General features: G+C 47.5%; 1 protein-coding gene across 3 annotated transcripts in view; it reads left to right on the top strand.

Annotated features, from left to right (window-relative positions):
* Positions 1 to 1,790: 1,790 nt before the first annotated feature.
* The window catches only part of LOC118776431 (tenascin-like), a 57,403-nt gene continuing 40,501 nt past the window's right edge, over positions 1,791 to 18,692 (top strand). For all 3 annotated transcript variants that reach the window (XM_036526787.1, XM_036526786.1, XM_036526788.1), the window contains exon 1: positions 1,791 to 2,140. The gene's annotated coding sequence lies outside the window, so the exon portion shown is untranslated. The remainder of the gene's footprint in view (positions 2,141 to 18,692) is intronic.

Here is an 18,692-nt window from a genome sequence, read left to right as displayed (position 1 = left end):
GCTGGAATCCACAGTGTGGTGTTCTTCCATTGTACACACAAACACATGTGTTTGTCATGTCAGTTATGCGGTGTGTATACACAGATTGGCTTGACTGATAAGCGCATTTTCCGTTTCCTTCATCAAACAGAGACTTAAGATTAAATTCCAGCGTTGACTAAAGCCGGGGAGATAGCCGCTGATTTATGAATATGTGAGCAGCTCTGAAGGCTAGGTTTTTAGTTTTTGTTGAAAGGGCTCTTGAGTCTCTCCCTGGGGGGGGACCCCACCGCCGCCTTTGTACTGGTGCTATCAGTCGGTGGGTCAGATTTTGATTTAATGAGTGTCACCCCCCACCGCCCCCCATTTTGCACGCAGTCCCTGGGGACGTACCTCTGATGCATGTCTGCTCCTTTGAAACGAGGTTTCTTTTCCGTGACGCCAGGAGGCAGGTTTGGGGGGGTAGTGTTGGGGGGGGGGGGGGTCCTTTCATGGGGACCGCAGATGCAGTGTACGGTGGCTCTGTCTTTGAGATTTGTTCTCTTTTGTTCACGTGTTGATACGGTGGACAGCGGGCTCGGTGCCGCTAATTGCAGCCGGCGGGATCTGGGATCCCCTCTACCTGCAGCCTGAGACCGGAGCTGCAGTCAGATAAATGCATAGGTGCCACGGAAACCTGGAGGTTGGCCGGGGGGGGCACTTCTACACACACTTGTATCATGGGCTGCGTGTTGAGCAGAACTCAGGCAGACTCTCAGTCTCTGAATAAGAAGCGCATCAAGTTTCAGCAAAGATAACAATGGCATTTCAATGTATAATTTGACCTGAGACAGAGAGAGATAGTCCTTTCATCATGAAAACGGATGCTTTTACTTAACCCCAAAACCCAACTGCACTGAACCGCAGAACTACGATCTGTAGTAACGTTATTGTCATCATCATTATCATCATTATTGTCATCATCATCATCATCATCATTATAGTAGCAGAAGAAGTATCTTTTGGTGCTCTGGCAAAGACTATTTTTGTGAAATGCACAAATGATGCTCCCAAAAATATGTTTAATTTTTTTTTCCTGAGACTCCTGAGACTCTTTTTTTACTCCTGCCTTAATTATTATTATCATTAGTTGTAGTAGTAGTTGCAGTAACAATAATACTAATAAGTGTCCACAGATCGCCTATATTAGAGCATGTAGGCACAGTTTTGGACAGGAGGCATAACCTGCAGCCAATAATGAATGATTTTTAATGTTGCACTCCCTCTGCACTGTCCACCTATTCCCCATTCTCCTAATTCTGCAGTTCTCAGGCCAGTTTATTACTCTCTCTATCCCTCCTTCTCTCCAACTGTCTGTCTCTTTTCCTCCCTCTTTCTCTCTCTGTCTCCCTCTCTCTCCCTCTCTCCTTCTCCCTCTCTCCTTCTCTCTCCCTCTCTCTCTCCCTCTCTCTCCCTCTCTCCTTCTCCCTCTCTCTCCCTCTCTCCTTCTCCCTCTCTCCTTCTCTCTCCTTCTCTCTCCCTCTCTCTCTCCCTCTCTCTCCCTCTCTCCTTCTCCCTCTCTCCTTCTCTCTCCTTCTCTCTCCCTCTCTCTCTCCCTCTCTCTCCCTCTCTCCTTCTCCCTCTCTCCCTCTCTCTCCCTCCCTCCTTCACCCTCTCTCTCCCTCTCTCTCCCTCTCTCTGTCGCTGTCTGAGACGGCATCCTGTTTCAACTCTACAGCTCACAATTGAGGGGGGTGGTGTTGGCTAGGGAGGGGTGGGGGTGCTATATAAGAGCAGTAGGTAGAACTGGGGTCTGACCACAGAGTGTCTCTGTTTAAGAGAAGGGGAATTCTCGCTCCCTCTCTCTCCCTCTCTCTCTCTCTCTCAGCTGCCACCTCCTCACGAGCTCCAGCATCAGCAGGCTCTTTGGGTGGATGGAATAGAGAAGAAAAGGCAGACGGACTGACAGAGCTACAGAGAGAGAGAGACGCAAGGCGTGCACACACACACATACACACAGTCACACACACACAGATCAGGAAAAAAACTCCTTTGAGCTGATTCCTTCAGCCCCAACACATGCCCTTGTTTTATCAGTAAAAAAAATATTCCAGAGAATCACGTTGTCTGAACTTGCACTGTGGGATTCTTCGGGTGGAGAGACCGACAGCCGTCTTCAGAGGTAAGAGCAGGTGCTTCCTTTCTCTACCTGTATGAAATGTTGCGGGACTTGGCTGATTTTGTCTTCACGCAGACATTGTAAGCCCTCCTCTCCAGGTGCCTCTGAGTTGTTGTAACTGTTAGATCGCATTGAGAGGGAGAAAAAGTAATCTGAAGCTGGCTTTGGAGCTTTATGAAAGGGGTGTGTGATATTGCACTTAATTGGTGGTAATGTCATCTCTTCAAGTGTCTGGAAACAGAGTGGCTACATGAGTAATACAACTTTTAAGGATGTTTTTGCCTGAATGGAAAGCACTTTTTATTCTGGAGACATTACAACTTATTATAACAAAATGAAAAACATATTTTATTTACAATGAATTTTGTTGTGCATTTGGTAATTTACAGTAGTTTGTTAATACATCAAAGGGTTTGTAGGAAATGCTTGACCTTTTAAATCAGCTACATATGACTATTTCGTTTTAAATGTCAGGGAAAGACTAGCTTTGTCTCTTAATATTGGCTTTTCTGTTGGTCAGAGATCCGTCTCCGTTTGGCTGTGTTGCTCGGGACCGTGGGATGTTGAAGGGTAGTAATTATGGTTGCGAGGGGAATTGTTAACATATTTCTGCGTGCTGCTACCATTGCGCCCCGTCCCGAGGTGGGGATGGGAAACGTGCTCGTTTAAACAGAGGAGATCAGATGTACCGTTTGGCTACCGTGCGGAGGGGTTGCCTGGAGATGTGATCACCTGGCTCGGCTTCCTCCGGCGTGTGCTGCCTGCCAGAATCCCCCCCGCTCCCCTGCCCTTCACCCCCCCCCCCCCCCTACTGTACGCTGTACTGTAAGCAGCTGGGCTCCAGCATGGGAGAGCGGCAGCTGGTCGGCGTTAGCGCGCCGCTGCCAGCCACCGGCTCCGTCCTCCCCGGCGCAGACCCATGTGCTTCCTCCCGGCTCCGCCGCGCATTGCGCCGCCACGGCCGCTCCCCCGCGGGGGTCCGCGGACACGCCTCTGATTGGAGCAGCTCTTAACAAAGAGATCACACCCACCCACGCGCAAGAGAGAGCTGCGGGGGGGGGGGGGCGGGGGGCGGCGCATGGGAGGTGTGTCTGACCCCCAGGATGTTGGGGTTTGTGGTCTTGGGGGGTAATTACACTTCACCAGGAGATGCAATCACAATTAACCATTTTTGGAGAGAGACTGTGGGAATTGAGACAACTGACACAGCGCTGTTTTTTTTTGTTTTTTTTTTTAATTGTGGAACAAGAAGTAGCACTGCACACAGGGGTCGACATGAAACCGAACCGGACTCTTTAACCCACTCAGAAAAAACTGCCCTGACTTCCCTCCAGCTGATCAATTATTTCTGTGTGGTTTTGAGTGACCTTTTCTTGCAGTTCCTGGTTACGCAGGGATCACTCGCAGAATAACCTGAGAATGTGGCAGTGACCCGGAGCGTCCGTGACAGATTTGCGTGACTCCAAACTCTGTTTCTCCCCCGTAGCCGGTTCTGTTTGGGTTCTCTCGTTAATTCACTAAGCTTGTAAAGCGCGGCGTATGTGTCTCCGCTGACGAGAGCTCGCTGCCGTTGCCCGGGCCGGGTGTGTAAATGTTTTATGATGGCATCGTTGTGTGCAGAGCGGCTATTGACTGTGACACTCGGCAGGAAGATGAGTGAGAAACTGGCCTTTGTTTGGACAGCTGTTTTTTCCCCATTGCCCTGAGCCGGGCGTCTGATACAGCGCTCGGAGCACTCGCCTCACAGACACTTTCACTGAAAGTGAAGGAGCAGACAAAAAGCCGAGGGTTTTTATCCCGAAGAGCAAAGGCAAAGAGGCTGAATAGAGCCGGGGTGAGCACTGAGAGAATTACATGGAAGAGAGATGTAGAGAGCGCAGAAGGGGGGGAATGAATTTCTGTGTAGACAGAGATGCAGCCCAGTGTGTGTGCGCTGTCAGTTCGGTGATTCTGGGAAACAGCTACTGCCTGGCAAACATCAACTGATCACCAAATTGTTTATTCCAAACACATTTGCCATACAGTGCTGAATTTGCTTTGGTGATTATGAATCTAATTTAACGCTGTTAAAATAATTTGCCGTCCGGTTGTCACCGCTTTGTTCATTTTCCAGGCTGTTAATTAACAGCTAAATTTAGGGAGAGGTGGTGACAGAGCTTTTGTTTGTGTGACAGCAACCTCGCTATAAGTCATTTAACCCTTACACACTACACTGATCACACTTTAACCCTTTCATACTGCACTGGTAACATTTTAACCCTTACACACTACACTGGAAATTACACCTTAAATATCAACCCAGTAGAAACATGGCTTTCTCTCACCTGTTGGCAATTACGTATATGCCCCCCCAAATTTCCCAGACCCTCCTCCCCAAATAATTAGGCATCAATCCATTTGGTCCTGGTTAACTTTAAACTAGCAAATGAAGACCCAGGAGTTTAAGGTGCTGAAAAGAGAAAGTGGCGGCTGTTTAGGGACCTCTCCAAGTAGGCATGTGCACCAGTGGGCTTAGATATGGCCCATCTCAAACACGGCCTGTCTCGCACACAATGCACAAACACCACATCTCAGATACAGCTCATCTCGGCTAAGAGCAAGACTCAGATGCAGCGAGTCTCAGCTACAGCAAGCCTCAGATACAAGGAGTCTCAGCCACAGTGAATCTCAGCCACAGTGAATCTCAGCCACAGTGAGTCTCTGCTGCAGTGAGTCTCAGATACAGCTCATCTCAAATACAGCTAGTCTCAGAAACAGCAAGTCTCAGATGCAGCGCATGTCAGACACAGTGACTCTCAAAACAGTGAGTCTCAGCTGCAGTGCGTCCCAGCTATGGCGAGCCTCAATGATAGCGAGTCTCAGCAGCAGCAAGCCTGAAATACATCACATCTCTGGTACGGCGCACGCTAGATGCAGTGAATCTCAGGTACAGCGAGTCTCGGACACAGCAAGGCAAAAGCAGAAACAGAAAGGGTAGCGCTTGAGGAGCTGGCATCAGGGAACCCACCCCCCACCCCCCTCCCGGGATGAATCCGCTGTTTTATAGTGCCAATATTCCAGATGGATTTTAATGTGTCTGTGATGCTAATGAAGGGGGGGGGGGGGGGGGCAGGCGTGAGGGGACGTGCAGGGGGCATGAGCAGGGCCTTTGTGCGGCCAGCGTCTTTATTTGGGGTAACAGGGGGGAGGGGGGGGGGTCAGCTTGTGCAGCCGACAAGTTGCCCTGACACCACGCCTTTGCCAGCGACCCCAGGCGTCGGAATGTGCAGCCAGCAACGGCTCGGGGACGGGACAGCCCCTTTTGGACCACAGCGGACGATTTAAATCAGGAAAAGTCGCCAAAAAAAGGGGGGGGGGGACTTCTCCACCTCGACCCCTGCAATTGCCCCGGCCGTCGAGCTGACGCGGGGGTCTGAACACATGGCGTCCCCGGTTTTGGACACAGGAAAAGCAGAAAAGGAAAAGCAGATGTCCTGCCAGCCGGGGCCAACATTCCTTGCCATGTCTCTCCTTCCTGCTTGGAGAGAAGCTGAGACATGAAGCTAATTCAGGTTAAAAAAAGAGACATATTTTCATGTTCCTGTCCATTTCTCCGCCCTCAGTTTTGCAAAGACTTCAAGTCAAACCAAACTCATATGCCTCAATCACAGAAAGATGATTGCTGAGGTGGTGATTAGCAATAGGCATTTTAAAACAGTGTATGATCCCCCTACAAACAAAAAACAAAAGTATTTTCACAGTAACCTGTACAGTTTAACTTCATTCTCAACAATATCCCGGTGTGAGCAAAACAATGATGTTACCCTGTCTCTGAACTATACGAGGCTGATTCCCTGAGGACCGTCGGGAGTTCTCTCTGTCCGAGACCCCGGAATGTGCAGATTGCACCTGTTTTCCTTTCCTGGCTGCGGGACTGTGTGGTACAGTGAGCGTCTGCCGTGTTCTCTGGCTCGATGGTGTTGAGTTTCTCCGCTTGCCTTCGCGTGAGTCGCGGCACAGCTTGAAAGAGCAGAATTAGGACCAAGGACAGAGAAATTCCTCCCTTCCTCCAGTGCCGGGATTTACAACCGCGGAGAGAAGAAACCTCCCTGCACCGCACTCAGCGCCGTGTGTTCCAGGAGAGAGAGAGAAAGAGAGAGGGAAAAGAAACCATCTGGCCATAGCTCATAGGATCTTTACCATCCTGAGCAAGGAAACCAGAACAACAAATTTGCCTTCATTCGCCCTGTCAGAGGAGGAGAAAAATAATTAGATCACAAAGCTGGAATTTTCTCTCTATGAAACAAAAGTCTTAAGGGACTTGAAAGTTTTTTTTTTTTCCTTTTTCTCTACAATCCTCAATTTTATGCCTTTGAATTTTCAGTAGAGAGTGTCCATCATTCAAGGGCATAGCTGATTGCAGCAGCACCTGACAGGCAACTAATGGGACACGGCCGAGCTCCCGCTAATATGACACAGTCCCTCGATGCAGCCGTGTTCTCCCTCACCTTGCTGCCTGATAGGATTACATGCACTGGAAGGCGATATTGTTGAGAAGTAGCCAGGTTAACTCAAAACCCAAACCCCGTTAGGTGGACAGAGGTCCCCCCCCCGACTGAAAAGCTAAAGTCTCTTCTAATAAAGCCGGCCCTCACTGACCTTGAGGGCAGCATGGGGAAGTCATCGTGAGTTACTGTGTTTCCCTTTCCCCTATAAGGCTTTGTGTGACCCGTCAGCAGATGTGGGGAAAAAAGAGGAGGAAGAGACAAGCTCATTTTTATTGTCGTTGCATTGTGTTTTAACAGGGAGAGAGAGGAAGGGGAGGTGGGGTGGGGGGGGGGGTGTTGATGGGGGGCAGCTGCAGCAGGGTGGAAGGGTGGTGGGGGGTGGGGGGGGTCGGCAATGAATCTGCTGGGACCCCCATAGAGGTCAGGCTAATAAAATGTGAGGTCAGCAGCCTTCAGCGTACAGATGAAGACCTGGTGAATAACGAGCCACAAATGTGCCACCATGCATGGCTTCCCTCTCAGTCCCCACCAGCAGAGCGCGGGAGCAGCAGTTAGCAGTATTTATGGATTCCCTGTACAGGGATCAGCAATATCCTAATACAATAAAGATCATCTCCACCCTACTCCCCCATCCCCAACACCCCCCACTCCCTCTGCCTCTTTTCTCTCTCTTTCACACTGCCTGTACTCTCCCTCCCTTTCTTTCTCTCTATCCCTCTTTGTCTTTCAGTCTCTTCCACCCTCTATCTCTGATTCCTTTAACATCCCTTTTTGCTCATTTTTTGGCCATGAAAAACAGACTGTTTCAGGTTGTTAAAGCATGTGTTGTAAATAGCATCCAAAAGAGCAATATTCACACCTCGCGTAGTAGCACAAAAATAGAAGTACATATAAAACATTACAACCACAACAAAGTATTAAATTATTAAAATGGCTGATGAAAAAGTGAGATTACTAAGACTGAGAGTTAAAATGATTGACAGTTAGCATAATATAGAATAAAGCAATTAACATACAAAGACAATGTTATGTTTAAGAACTCTTCTTTCTCCATCTTCCCTGTGTCTCTTCCTTCTCTCCTCTTTCTCTCCTCCACACCCCTTTGTTTCTTTCCCTCCTCTCCTTACTTCTCTCCCTCTGTTCGTCGTCTAGCTTTTCTCTCCCTCTCTTTCACTCTCTCCATCCCTCTCCCTCTCTCCCCCCCACCCCCCCCACCCACCCATTCCTTACAGTGTGTGTTGGAAATGGAATGGTTCATGTGAGAGGCAGCTCTTTCATGCTCTCCGCATGGTTATAGGGTTTTGCCGTTTTACAGCTCTCAATGGGCTTTAATTTCAAGGATGCGACCCGTACCCCCCGCCGAGCCCCATCAACCTGACGCCACTCACCTTTTTTCGGCAAAGCCGGCACACACGGGCGCAGGGTATATCGCATATCTCCGCGTATTGCGCCCATCTATGCCGCGCCCTCCCTGTCAGCCGTAAACACACTAACCTCGCCGTTTGAGCGCCTGGTCCCCCCCGCTGTGATTAAATACCTACAGAGGGGCTTCATCATGCTGAAACCCTGCCCCCGCTGCCATGCTGGAAAAAGACCCTAATGGCCTGCCGTTTCCACTCCACCTGAAACACTATGCCCTGCCTGAGTGGAGAAAAAAATGACTCTATTCCGGGCCCGAGACGCAAGACTGGCGATGAGAGTATCGGAATATTAAAATTGATTTAACGTTCGCCTGGTTTTCTTTTCTCTTTATCTCCTCATCCTGTCCCGCGATTTAAATCAGAAACACGTTCCTTTCAAAAGGGGGGACGTAAATATTATGTACAATTCCCCCTTTTGAAATCTCACACCATGGAGAGGAGAGTGGCTTTTGGCTGTAATTTACACCAGCATTGCAATAAAACAACGGGTCCAAAATGCCGAGTGTCATCTGGGATGCACATTCTGTAGAAAATGAGCCGATGTGATTTATATATTCATGTACTGCACCCTCAGGCAGATGGATTTACCTGTTGGGTGTTGGAATTTGGAAGGGCCATACCGGGGCAAATGTTGCCAGAAGTTTCTGCCTCTGAAACTCTCTGTGCTTCAGGGTCAAGGAACAGTTAGTGCAGAATTCCCAGGCCTCCTCCTCCTACAAACGCAGGTTTTTTTTTTTTTTTTTTGGCTGCAGATGGACATGTGTTTGAACATGATCACTGAACCCAAACCACAGTGGTTGAGGTGTGTCGTCGCCAGACAGAATAAGTAAAGCATGGGAATGCTCTGGGGTGATGAGGCTGGGGGGAGGTGCGTGGAGTACGTCAGAGAGTGCGGTTTTATCAGTTCTTTTTAATTGCTCGTCATCTGCTGTCCCCATTAGAAAGTCCAGTGCTCCCTGGGACTCGTGGAGCCGCACAGCAGAGTACTGGCGGATGGATGAGAAACCCACGTCTGGCTGTGCTCCGCGTCAGAGTAAGACAGGAGTGTGAACCTCTCTGTGTGAGAATAATGCACTGATCTGAACCTCTCTGTGTGAGAATAACGCACTGATCTGAACCACTCTCTGTGAGAATAACGCACTGATCTGAACCTCTCTGTGTGAGAATAACGCACTGGTCTGACCCCTCTCTGTGTGAGAATAACGCACTGATCTGAACCTCTCTGCATTGCATTATTCATGTGCTTGCTAGATGCCCTTATCAGTGCTGACTCACATAGCCTTTTACATATTATCTCTTTACACTGGTAGATGTTTTAGCCTTTTACATATTATCTCTTTACACTGGTAGATCTTACAGCCTTTTACATATTATCTCTTTACACTGGTAGATGTTATAGCCTTTTACATATTATCTCTTTACACTGGTAGATGTTATCTGAAGCAATTAAGGTTAAGTGCCTTTACCTCAAGGGTACAGCAGCAGCCCCCAACCTGCTGTGTTAGAGGGCAAGCTGAATGCCCACTGTGTCAAACGGCCCTGTTACAAACACGCGCACACACACACGCACACAGTCATACTCACACACTGACAGTGAGTGCATGCAGGCTGGGGTGTGTGTGTGTATGTATGTGTGCATGGGGGGGCTGGGGGTTGGGTTCAGCTCTGCACACACCTGCTAGGCGTGCTGAGGCGATAACTTAAAAAGCCATTTGTGAGCAAGGAAACATGGCCACCACGCATCGATCGGGGGGGGGGGGGGGGGGGGGGCGTGTATGAGGAGGCTTATGAGCCGTCCAGTAGATGCATTTCTGTGTTTGATGACCATAACCTGAGCGTGCTCATACTGCTAGCTTCAGCAGCTCTCTCTCTCTCTCTTTCTCTCTGATTGTGACCTTGCTGAATACAGATCAATATGGAATGGCTTTGGTGTGTGTGTGTGTGTGTGTGTGTGTGTGTGTGTGTGTGTGTGTGTGGAGGACGGGGGGTTAGGGTGAGAAAGATGAGTAGGGTCCACCTTGCATGACAGGCGTTTGATTATGATTTATGATTGTGTGAATGAGTATAAATTTCAATATCTGACACTCGCATGTTCACCTCAACATTACATCTTTTTTTTTTCCCTCTCAAGACTCCTCTCACAGGGAGTGGTAACGGGAGAAAGAGTGGCTTTTCTTTGTTCTTTTTTTCTCTGCGGATGCGGTGCATGCGGTTTACGCTTGTAAATGGAGAGCGCCCGTTCGCGCCCGGCATTGAAGGAGCGCGGTTCCTCTGTGCCTTTTGCCCCCGCGCACAGAGACAGAACCTGCCACACGCTTTTGTGTGGCGCCTCTCAAGGTGAAAGGACCCCCCCAGACAATTAGCGTTCGCTCAGCACTCGGGGGGCGACCCAGATTAGCGGCGTGCGCGGCGAGGAAGGCGAGCGCTTTTTTGTCATGGCTGACCTACAAAACTAGGCAAGCTTGATAATTCTACTGAAAGGGACGAAAAAGCACTTCTCCACCCAACACACCCCCCCCCCCCCAACCCCCTTTTTATAAGACAAATACAAGCTGTGGAGAAATCTTTTAGTCATGGAATATTTACCACCTTTACACATCGAACACTGCGGTTTGCTTCATTATTCATTTTGTTTTTTCTCAGGCAATGTTAGAGATCGAACAGCCAACTGGCCCTGTCACTCTGCCCCACCCCACCCCCCTGGCCACACCCCCCCTGTAAGAGTGTGACTCTAAATAATCATTCACACACTGAAAGAAGGGACAGCCTCTGGGAGATATTGACTATGCCTATATTTGTATATATAGGTGAAAACAAAAAAGTCCTAATAGTGTAAATTAGTACAAAAAGTGCATTAGTCTAAGGAATGCTTAAAATCTACCTTTACCTGTGAATGACCTTGCTCATTGACTTCAGATGAATTTGTGGCGAGTAGTTTTTCACAGTGTTTTGATTTAATGATGTTCTCCCTTCACCAGACCTGCGGCCACCTATTTTCTTGTTTGGTTTGCAATAATCTGTCCAGGGCCCAAACCACAGGTTTGTCTTAACCCTTGTGGAGGGGGGGGAGAATGTGAAAATTGTTTTGTTTTGCATTTGGCACTCTGCAATAATCTAGAACCCTCATGGCTTCTGTTTACTGTCAGATATTTTACAGGTACAGAAACATGGAAAGTGGCAGGCAGCATATATCACTAAACATTCTTAAAGTTCCCTACTGCTAAATATTAAGGGCCAGCTACCTATTAATCCTCACCCTCCCCTGTTCTTTGACCTGACCTGACTGCGTGAGACCGACTCATGTCACATGCTGGCATTCCAGCTCTAAAAAGCATGACTCCTCTCAGCGTGATCTCGGAGCTGTATTTAAAAAAATAAATAAACAGATAAATAAATAATCCCCCCCCCCATCCGTGATTCATGAATTCGTCCAAACGGCGAGAGCCATGTCATCAATCTTTAAGTGACAATCCAGACCCGATTTCAAGGGGAAGAAAAAACAGAGGCCTAAACTTGTGCTTGAAAGATTGAAAGATGAGGGGGGTTCTGCGGAAATTCTGGAAAAGCCATCAGGGAGGAGCAGAGAGCTGCCATAACTCTGCCGGTCCCACTGAGGCCCGCGGCTGCCGTAGGACGGGGGAGAGGGCAGCATTTTTGGGGGTCACACATTTGCCAGGGGCTGCATTTCAAAAGCGTTAAAAGGAGGCTCCGAAGCAAGCCTTGCCCATGGCGATCAGAGTCGCGAGTCACGCTTATCGAACTGAATAACGGGCACGGTTTTAGTGCAGGTCCCTGAGCCTGGAAGAAATCAGAAAGTGATGAGGCACTGCCTGGACCACCTCAGAGAAGGAAGGAGCCTGCATACCAACAGCAGGGGAAGTCAATAATGGACCACTACCGCTGTCTATAATGGAATGTGACTGATTTTGACATTTTTTTATTTAGCACCTGACAAAAATCACCCCTCGGATTCCTTGCTGCAGGCGAGAGGGGGGTGGGGGTGGGGGTGGGGGTGTGCTGCTTGAGGGGTATATTCACCCAGCTATTATACACGTACTTATTCATGTGTGAATGAGCCTCAATTTGAAGAGGAAAGAGGAAAGAGCCTTTCAGATATCACGTGAGCTGAGTCTCTGGCTGACTCAGTTACTAATGGCACAGAGTAACTGCTGGTCATTCAGAAGTGATTTTTTCTTGGATGCAACCAATATTGATTTGTAACTTTGACTCGCAGTTGAATGCACATGTTACTTCATTCTACACAAATGCACAAACTGGAGAGGCCAGCGATCATCAGAATGAACTGAAAAAAATGTGTTTGTATTGAAAAAAGTAACATTTGCATTTGCTTGAAGGTCAAAGTTAAGGACAAATTCTGCGGAAATGTTGATGAGGCTGTGCACATGTGCATTTTAGCTTCAAAGGGAATCTCAGGGGGTCCCTTGTGTTCAGACTCTGGGGAATGTGTGGATGTGTGAATGACAGCCGCCAAAGATGAAGATGAAGCAGGACATTTCGCTTCAGTGCAAAAGATGGTGTTATGATTTATGATTTGATTGCAATCACCCTACCCCACCCCCACCCACCCATAATGGATATATTATACTGTGCCATAAAAAGATTTTTAAAAATGCATTACCTTAGTATGGGAGGCAGTACAATATGGAAATTCATAGAGTAGTCTGAGAAATGGTCTGACAGTAATTGATTCCACAGAAAGTGCAGCTTGTTCAAGATCACAGAATATACTGCAGAATGGAAAAAAAAAATCAGTCATATTTAATGATGGGAGTCCACCGGCTGAAACGCAATCAGCCTTCATACGGTTCCCAGCGTTCATACGTGACACTGTCTGCATGAAATGATTAATTTGATCTGTGTCTTACACGGGCAGCCATGAATGAGATAAGTGGCAGCAGCATGAAGAATTGAGTGACCTGTCATTAAAACTTAATTGTCATTCAATACGCGCGGCAAATTCCTGGGTGGCGCTGAAAGGATCCAATTATACCGGTATAAACCAGGGGTCCCTGGTCACTTAAAAGCGTATATTTGACCTCACAGTGGAGCGCTGTCAGTCAGTGGAAATTTCCCCGTAGTAAGGTTAAGATTACCCCCTTTCAAAATGACTTCTATTACCGAATGAAATTCCCATGTTGCTCTTTTCACTCTTTAGCACGTACATGACATTACATAGCACATGTAGCAATCACTTCAAAAATTTTTTGTGCTTTTTTTCTTACAAAGTGCATGAACATCCTTTAGAGTACAAGAATCACAATTTACTAATAGTAAAAGGTTTTTATGTATGTAGCTTTGTACATTTCTTAAATGTCAGTGTTCACCTTACTGCACTTGACATTCCTCTTAAAATGTCTTTAATTACTGCATGCAGTGGTAAGAATTATGTTATTTTGTATGCTAGAATACTTTAAACTCTTGGGACTTGTACGAATTCAGATACACAAAGACACATACACACACACGCATGCACACACATACGCACACACACTTCAGAACCTTCTCTTTTTAGTGCTCTGTCCTCACACGTGGGCCGTTATTCTCATAAGTATCTGGTCTTTTCCATCACCATGAAGCATGTGTGCATGTGTATGTGCATAAGTGTGCCAGCCTAACTCAACAGCTGTGCGCTAGCCTACACTCCTAAATCCTCCACTTGGTGTATTAATGCGAATTGCTGAACCGCTGGGTCCTACACAGGGCATGGACATGGGGATGCACAATGGACGACTTTATCTGTGAATCGGTGCAGGAACTGCAAGAATTAAAAAAAGCAGCAAGTAGCTGAACAAATAAAGAACAGGAAATCATTTAGTGTCCAGCGAGGAGGTCGGGGATCTCAGGCATCGGAAAGAATGAAGGGAAGGAATTCTGGGGTCTGAGGGGTGAATGGTGTCGTGCCAACAGGCATGCCAGCGTTTCCTTATGACCTTAATGAGGGGGCAGTCAGACAGAGGCCCAGTAACGATGCTCCTGGCACAGGGGCACCTGGAGGAAGCGCGCCACCGGCCCAAATGAATCTCATTTACCGGCTCATGTCAAAGAGCTCTTATTCCCAGCTTAGACCCCCTTTTCTAAAAAGACTAATTGCGGAGCGTGGGGATTATTCACACACACACACACCAGGGAAAGGCTGAAACTGTAACTTTCTTTAGAAAAGAAAAGAAATCCAGCACTAAGCACTGCTGTATAAATGCCACGGAGAGGAGTGGCGATCAAGGTGTCGAACAAGGCTGTGACACATGAACTTTGCAACACCTGGTGCGTGACTCTCACAAGTGCAGTTACCGCCAGTCCTCCTCGACATGCCTGGTCCCATCACAGGAGGTGTGCCACTGCCGGCCAGGAGCTTTGAGAGTCACTGGACTGGTTTCCTAATGCCATTTGCCTGGTATACCGTTGTGGTCAAAGTCATTTGATTGCATGATTAATTGTTCCAGTGCAAGGACAAGCATAAGGTTGAAATTACTCGATGTGATTGGCATTGGAGGTATGATGCATTAAGGAAAAATTATTGCTACAAAATGCATTGCCCTATAAAAAAAAACGAACATTAATGAACGTTAATGTCTGCCCTTGGGAGTCATTGGTTGAACAGAGCATACCTCAGTACCAGAGCTATTACCCCTACAATAAAAGCTTAAAAAGCCATTACAGAACACCCTCACTATACCTCGTAAATGAGCATTCAGGATAAATCTGGTTGAGTAAAAATGTAACCAAACCAGCCAATCATAACACCTCCTTGGCTAGCACACTCCACACACACACGCACGCACGCACACACACTTCTCCCAGTTTTGAACTCTGCAGAAAGGCCACCCAGGGAGATGGTACTATGATATTTCTACAGAAATATAGATTGATATCCGATCATTCCCAGGTACATTATTTGCCTAGTAGATGCACTTTTCATGGACACCTAGCTTACCTATGCCGTATCATCCATTGCCACAGTTGGATGCTTCATGGAGGCGTTCAACAGCAGTGTCATATCCAGGGTTTGGCCCAGCAAGCACCTGTGTACTAATGGGGCTCTTTAACCATCACTCAACACTAATATCGGAGTGTAGAACCCAAGAGAAAAACCCCGCTTTTTCCTCCACCCACAATTTCACAAATGATGAATATTGTTCAGTATACAGAGTACATCATTTATATAATTTATCTTGTTTCCCTGTTGAGTCTGGACTTGGTAATTTTTCAAGTCTATCCTAATCACAACCAGAGACAAGCAGTCAAATTGTCTTGGTCTAGACTGCTATGAACAAAGTGGACCACATTCAGTCAATTAAAAAAATGAAGTCAACACAAATACTAGCCATTTGAAAATCCATCTTATTTTTCCATGTTATTTTAGGGCATATTTAAGTTTCTGTGTTATCATTTCCCAGACATTAACAGACTCATGGCATCTTTTTATCCAAGGAAATGCTCCTGTGCCTTGTTTTCTGATGAGATGTCGCTGGCTGGACTTGCACTGAATAAGCAGTATGCATAATGCTTGCCATTGGATGCTGTGTGGGGTTTGGCACCGTTGGGCTATTTGAGTGCACACCCAGCTTTCCAAAAACACCACAGAGTATTTATTTAGACCAGTGTGGAGGGAGTGTATGGGCCAGCAGGTACCCCTCTGTGAATTTCTCCTCACATTGCATATCTGGCCACCAAACGCCTTTGTTACAGTCTGAGAATGTGGGGTGAGTTTTAGGGGGAAAAAAGGGAAAAATCAGCAGTCCAATTGCGTCTGGTCTTTCTGAGAAGCCACATTAGCATTTTTTGCCCTGGCGTCAGACACTGAGGTCATTCGAAAGGCGAGAAAAAAAAAAAACGAGAAAGAGTCGCCTTTGTCCGTTTCCCATGGCGTGGGAGAGACCGGGGCCAGTTTATTCCTGCTCCGGGTCTCATAATCGCCCGGATGTCTGCCTGGCGAATCGGCGAGTCCGCAGTGGCCTACGCGGCCATCGATGTGCACGAGAGCCGGCTGCTAGCCCGGGCTCCTTCCTGCGATTAAGGCTCACACAAAGACTGGCTCAGTCTCCGGGCAGCGTCTCCTTTGGAGCCCGCTGATGGGGTGGAATCACCCTCCAAAAAAAAAGAAACACCAGCCGTCCATCCAGAACTAAACCCCCAGCAGTGATTCAAAGCAATTTCCCAGCCATTTTGCTGATTACATCCTTGGTTTGTCACACTCCAGCACCAGCAGGGAGGGTGGTGGGGGTGAAGGGGGTGGAATGAGTGAAGTGGGTGGAATGACTCTAAGGAGTGGAGGCTTCGTTTACATACCCAAATGCACCTGTCCTCAGGTGGTGTCAGTTATGCAGCAGTGTCCATCACCAGCTCGTTTGGCTCTGTGCTGCCTGATGGAGGTGCAGAAGAATCTGCTCTCTCCAGACCCCATCAGTCCCAGGGGGAGGGCTGTCAGCCCTGTTAGTCACACTCCAGTGGAGAGGGAGCGTTCAGGAGACCGGGCTGCTCTTTAGAGGAAATTACCTGTAAACGACCTCTCCCTGTCAGGGGCTGTCCGCCCGACGCTCTCACATTCAGAGAGGATTTATGGTCCCCTTCTTCCCTGCCTTCCTTTTGTTTCTGGGGTTCAGCCAGAAATGTAGCGGCTAAAGCTCACGGCGTCCCTCCTGGACCGGTGCATGGTCCCATGCACAGAAGTGCTCATTGCACTGGTAGCTGGATAAGAGCCCAGCTTAGCCGTCCAGAGATTGTTCAGGATCCTTTCCCAAAAAAAAAAAAAATATATCTCGGACATCGACCATGAACTTCTGTTCTTCATATTATTGCAAATGACTGGTGTCCATTCGCATTTGTTATAATACCTATGTGTACCTAGTCTTCTATTGTGACTGAGACAGTGTAAAGAAAAGATATTGCAGGAAGCATTATTCTCATCAAGAAGACTTAACCTCTTATCAAGTCAAGCTTACCAATCAAGCTATTTTCATGACAGCAACAAACGAACTAAAGAATGCCATTGCAGATGGATATGGATGGTACATTTTTTTTATTGTTAGCAGCCCTATCCTTTCAATACTCAGGAGTATATTCTAGTTATACAGAGCATGCCAATATTAGCATGTGAACAGCAGAAAGGAGAGACTTGCTGCTATGTGTGACATTTGTAGGCAGGTGGCCAGGTGGAGAGATCTCAGTGGGTCTGACAGAAATACATCCTGTCGGCTGGTCGTGTTGAGAGAAACAGAGGCTTTCAACCTGTTGAAGTGGCACTAAAATATGCCTCACACGGATCCAATCTGGCGGCTCAGAGCTGGAGAGTTCTAAAAGGCTGCTCTTTTCAACGCAGGCAGCTAACAAGCTCACAGTTACAGGAAGGTGCCAATTTACCTTTCTGAAATCCGAGGTTCTCAAATGCTGCGCGCTGGAACTGGAAAAAAGCAGGAAGAAGAATCTCTGATATCACACTGTGTCGTTCGTCAGGTCATTCACACAAACGTGCATGGAAAATCTGAATTTTTCAAGTCTGATTGGGCTGATCATAATCTCATTACTGAGATGAGGATTGTGCATAATCTGGGTGGCATTCTTCCCGTTGAGTTGCGGTTGCTGTTTTGTTTGATGACCTGTCGCAGACAGAAAGCTGGCCGCCACCCGGGAACTCTGTCTAGCAGCGAGATCAAAGGAAAGACGCTGTTTTACGGCCCTTTTCATCACCGGCTCTTTATTTCATCTTATTTTCCAACCACTCTTAAAAAAAGAAACAATATGTCTCCCAAGTGTGGCAGAACACGAGGCCTGCTTCCTGCGTGTAACTCAGCAGAGATTAAAGTTGGTAAATGAAGGGGCAGGGGTGTCCAGACAGTGATCAAAGACCGCCCGAAGATCCCGATGATTTGTGGAAGAATGGCAGGCCTGAAAACTGAGGCTAGCAGAAGCCGTGCAGATGGTCTTCTGCACATCTGCATCAATCTGTCAGCTGGGACTTCGATGCAGGGTGTCTGGGAGGGAGTGGTCATCCCAATGCAGATACAGCCTGCTGTCAACTAATGGTATCTTTTCGGGGGAGGTGTTGGGGACAGGGGCAAGATCAGCCAAAAATAAGCGGTAGCACATAACCTTATGTGTTCCTCCTTGGTTTGCATTGCTGGAGCTGATCCCCTGTGAATCACAGAGAGAAAAAACCCTTTTCACCTGCGGTATATTCACTTATGGGTCAACACTGATACTTAACTGGGTCAGTGCAGTAGAATAAGGTCATAAATGTTTTTTGAGGAAAGAGCAAATTGTCTGTGGCTCTTTCCCACAGGGAGACTTTGTCCTTTGTTGTGTTTTTTAGGGTGACATTTCAAAAGAGTGAGGCCGGCTTTGGAACTTTTGCCACTGCTATGGACAACAGGCATTGACACAGTGAATGGGAGAGGGAGAGGGACCAAACCAGTGACTTACTGAATCTCATGATGGGTGGAGCTACCATGTACTATGAAGCAAACAATATATGTAAACAGAAAACGTCCCATTTTGGGGAGTTCCTCCCATTCTGGGGTTCATGAAGCTTCACTGTCCCATCATTACTGCCACCCCTGTGTCTTAGTGGAAAGTTGCCATGGCAAAAGAAATACACTGTCAATCAAGTGGTTAGCTCGTGAAATCTGATCA

Source organism: Megalops cyprinoides, chromosome 4, assembly GCF_013368585.1.
Source record: "Megalops cyprinoides isolate fMegCyp1 chromosome 4, fMegCyp1.pri, whole genome shotgun sequence".
In the NCBI taxonomy this organism is placed as follows: Eukaryota; Metazoa; Chordata; class Actinopteri; order Elopiformes; family Megalopidae; genus Megalops; species Megalops cyprinoides.
The sequence above is the reverse complement of the archived record's forward strand: the minus strand, read 5'-3'. Positions and strand labels throughout refer to the sequence as shown.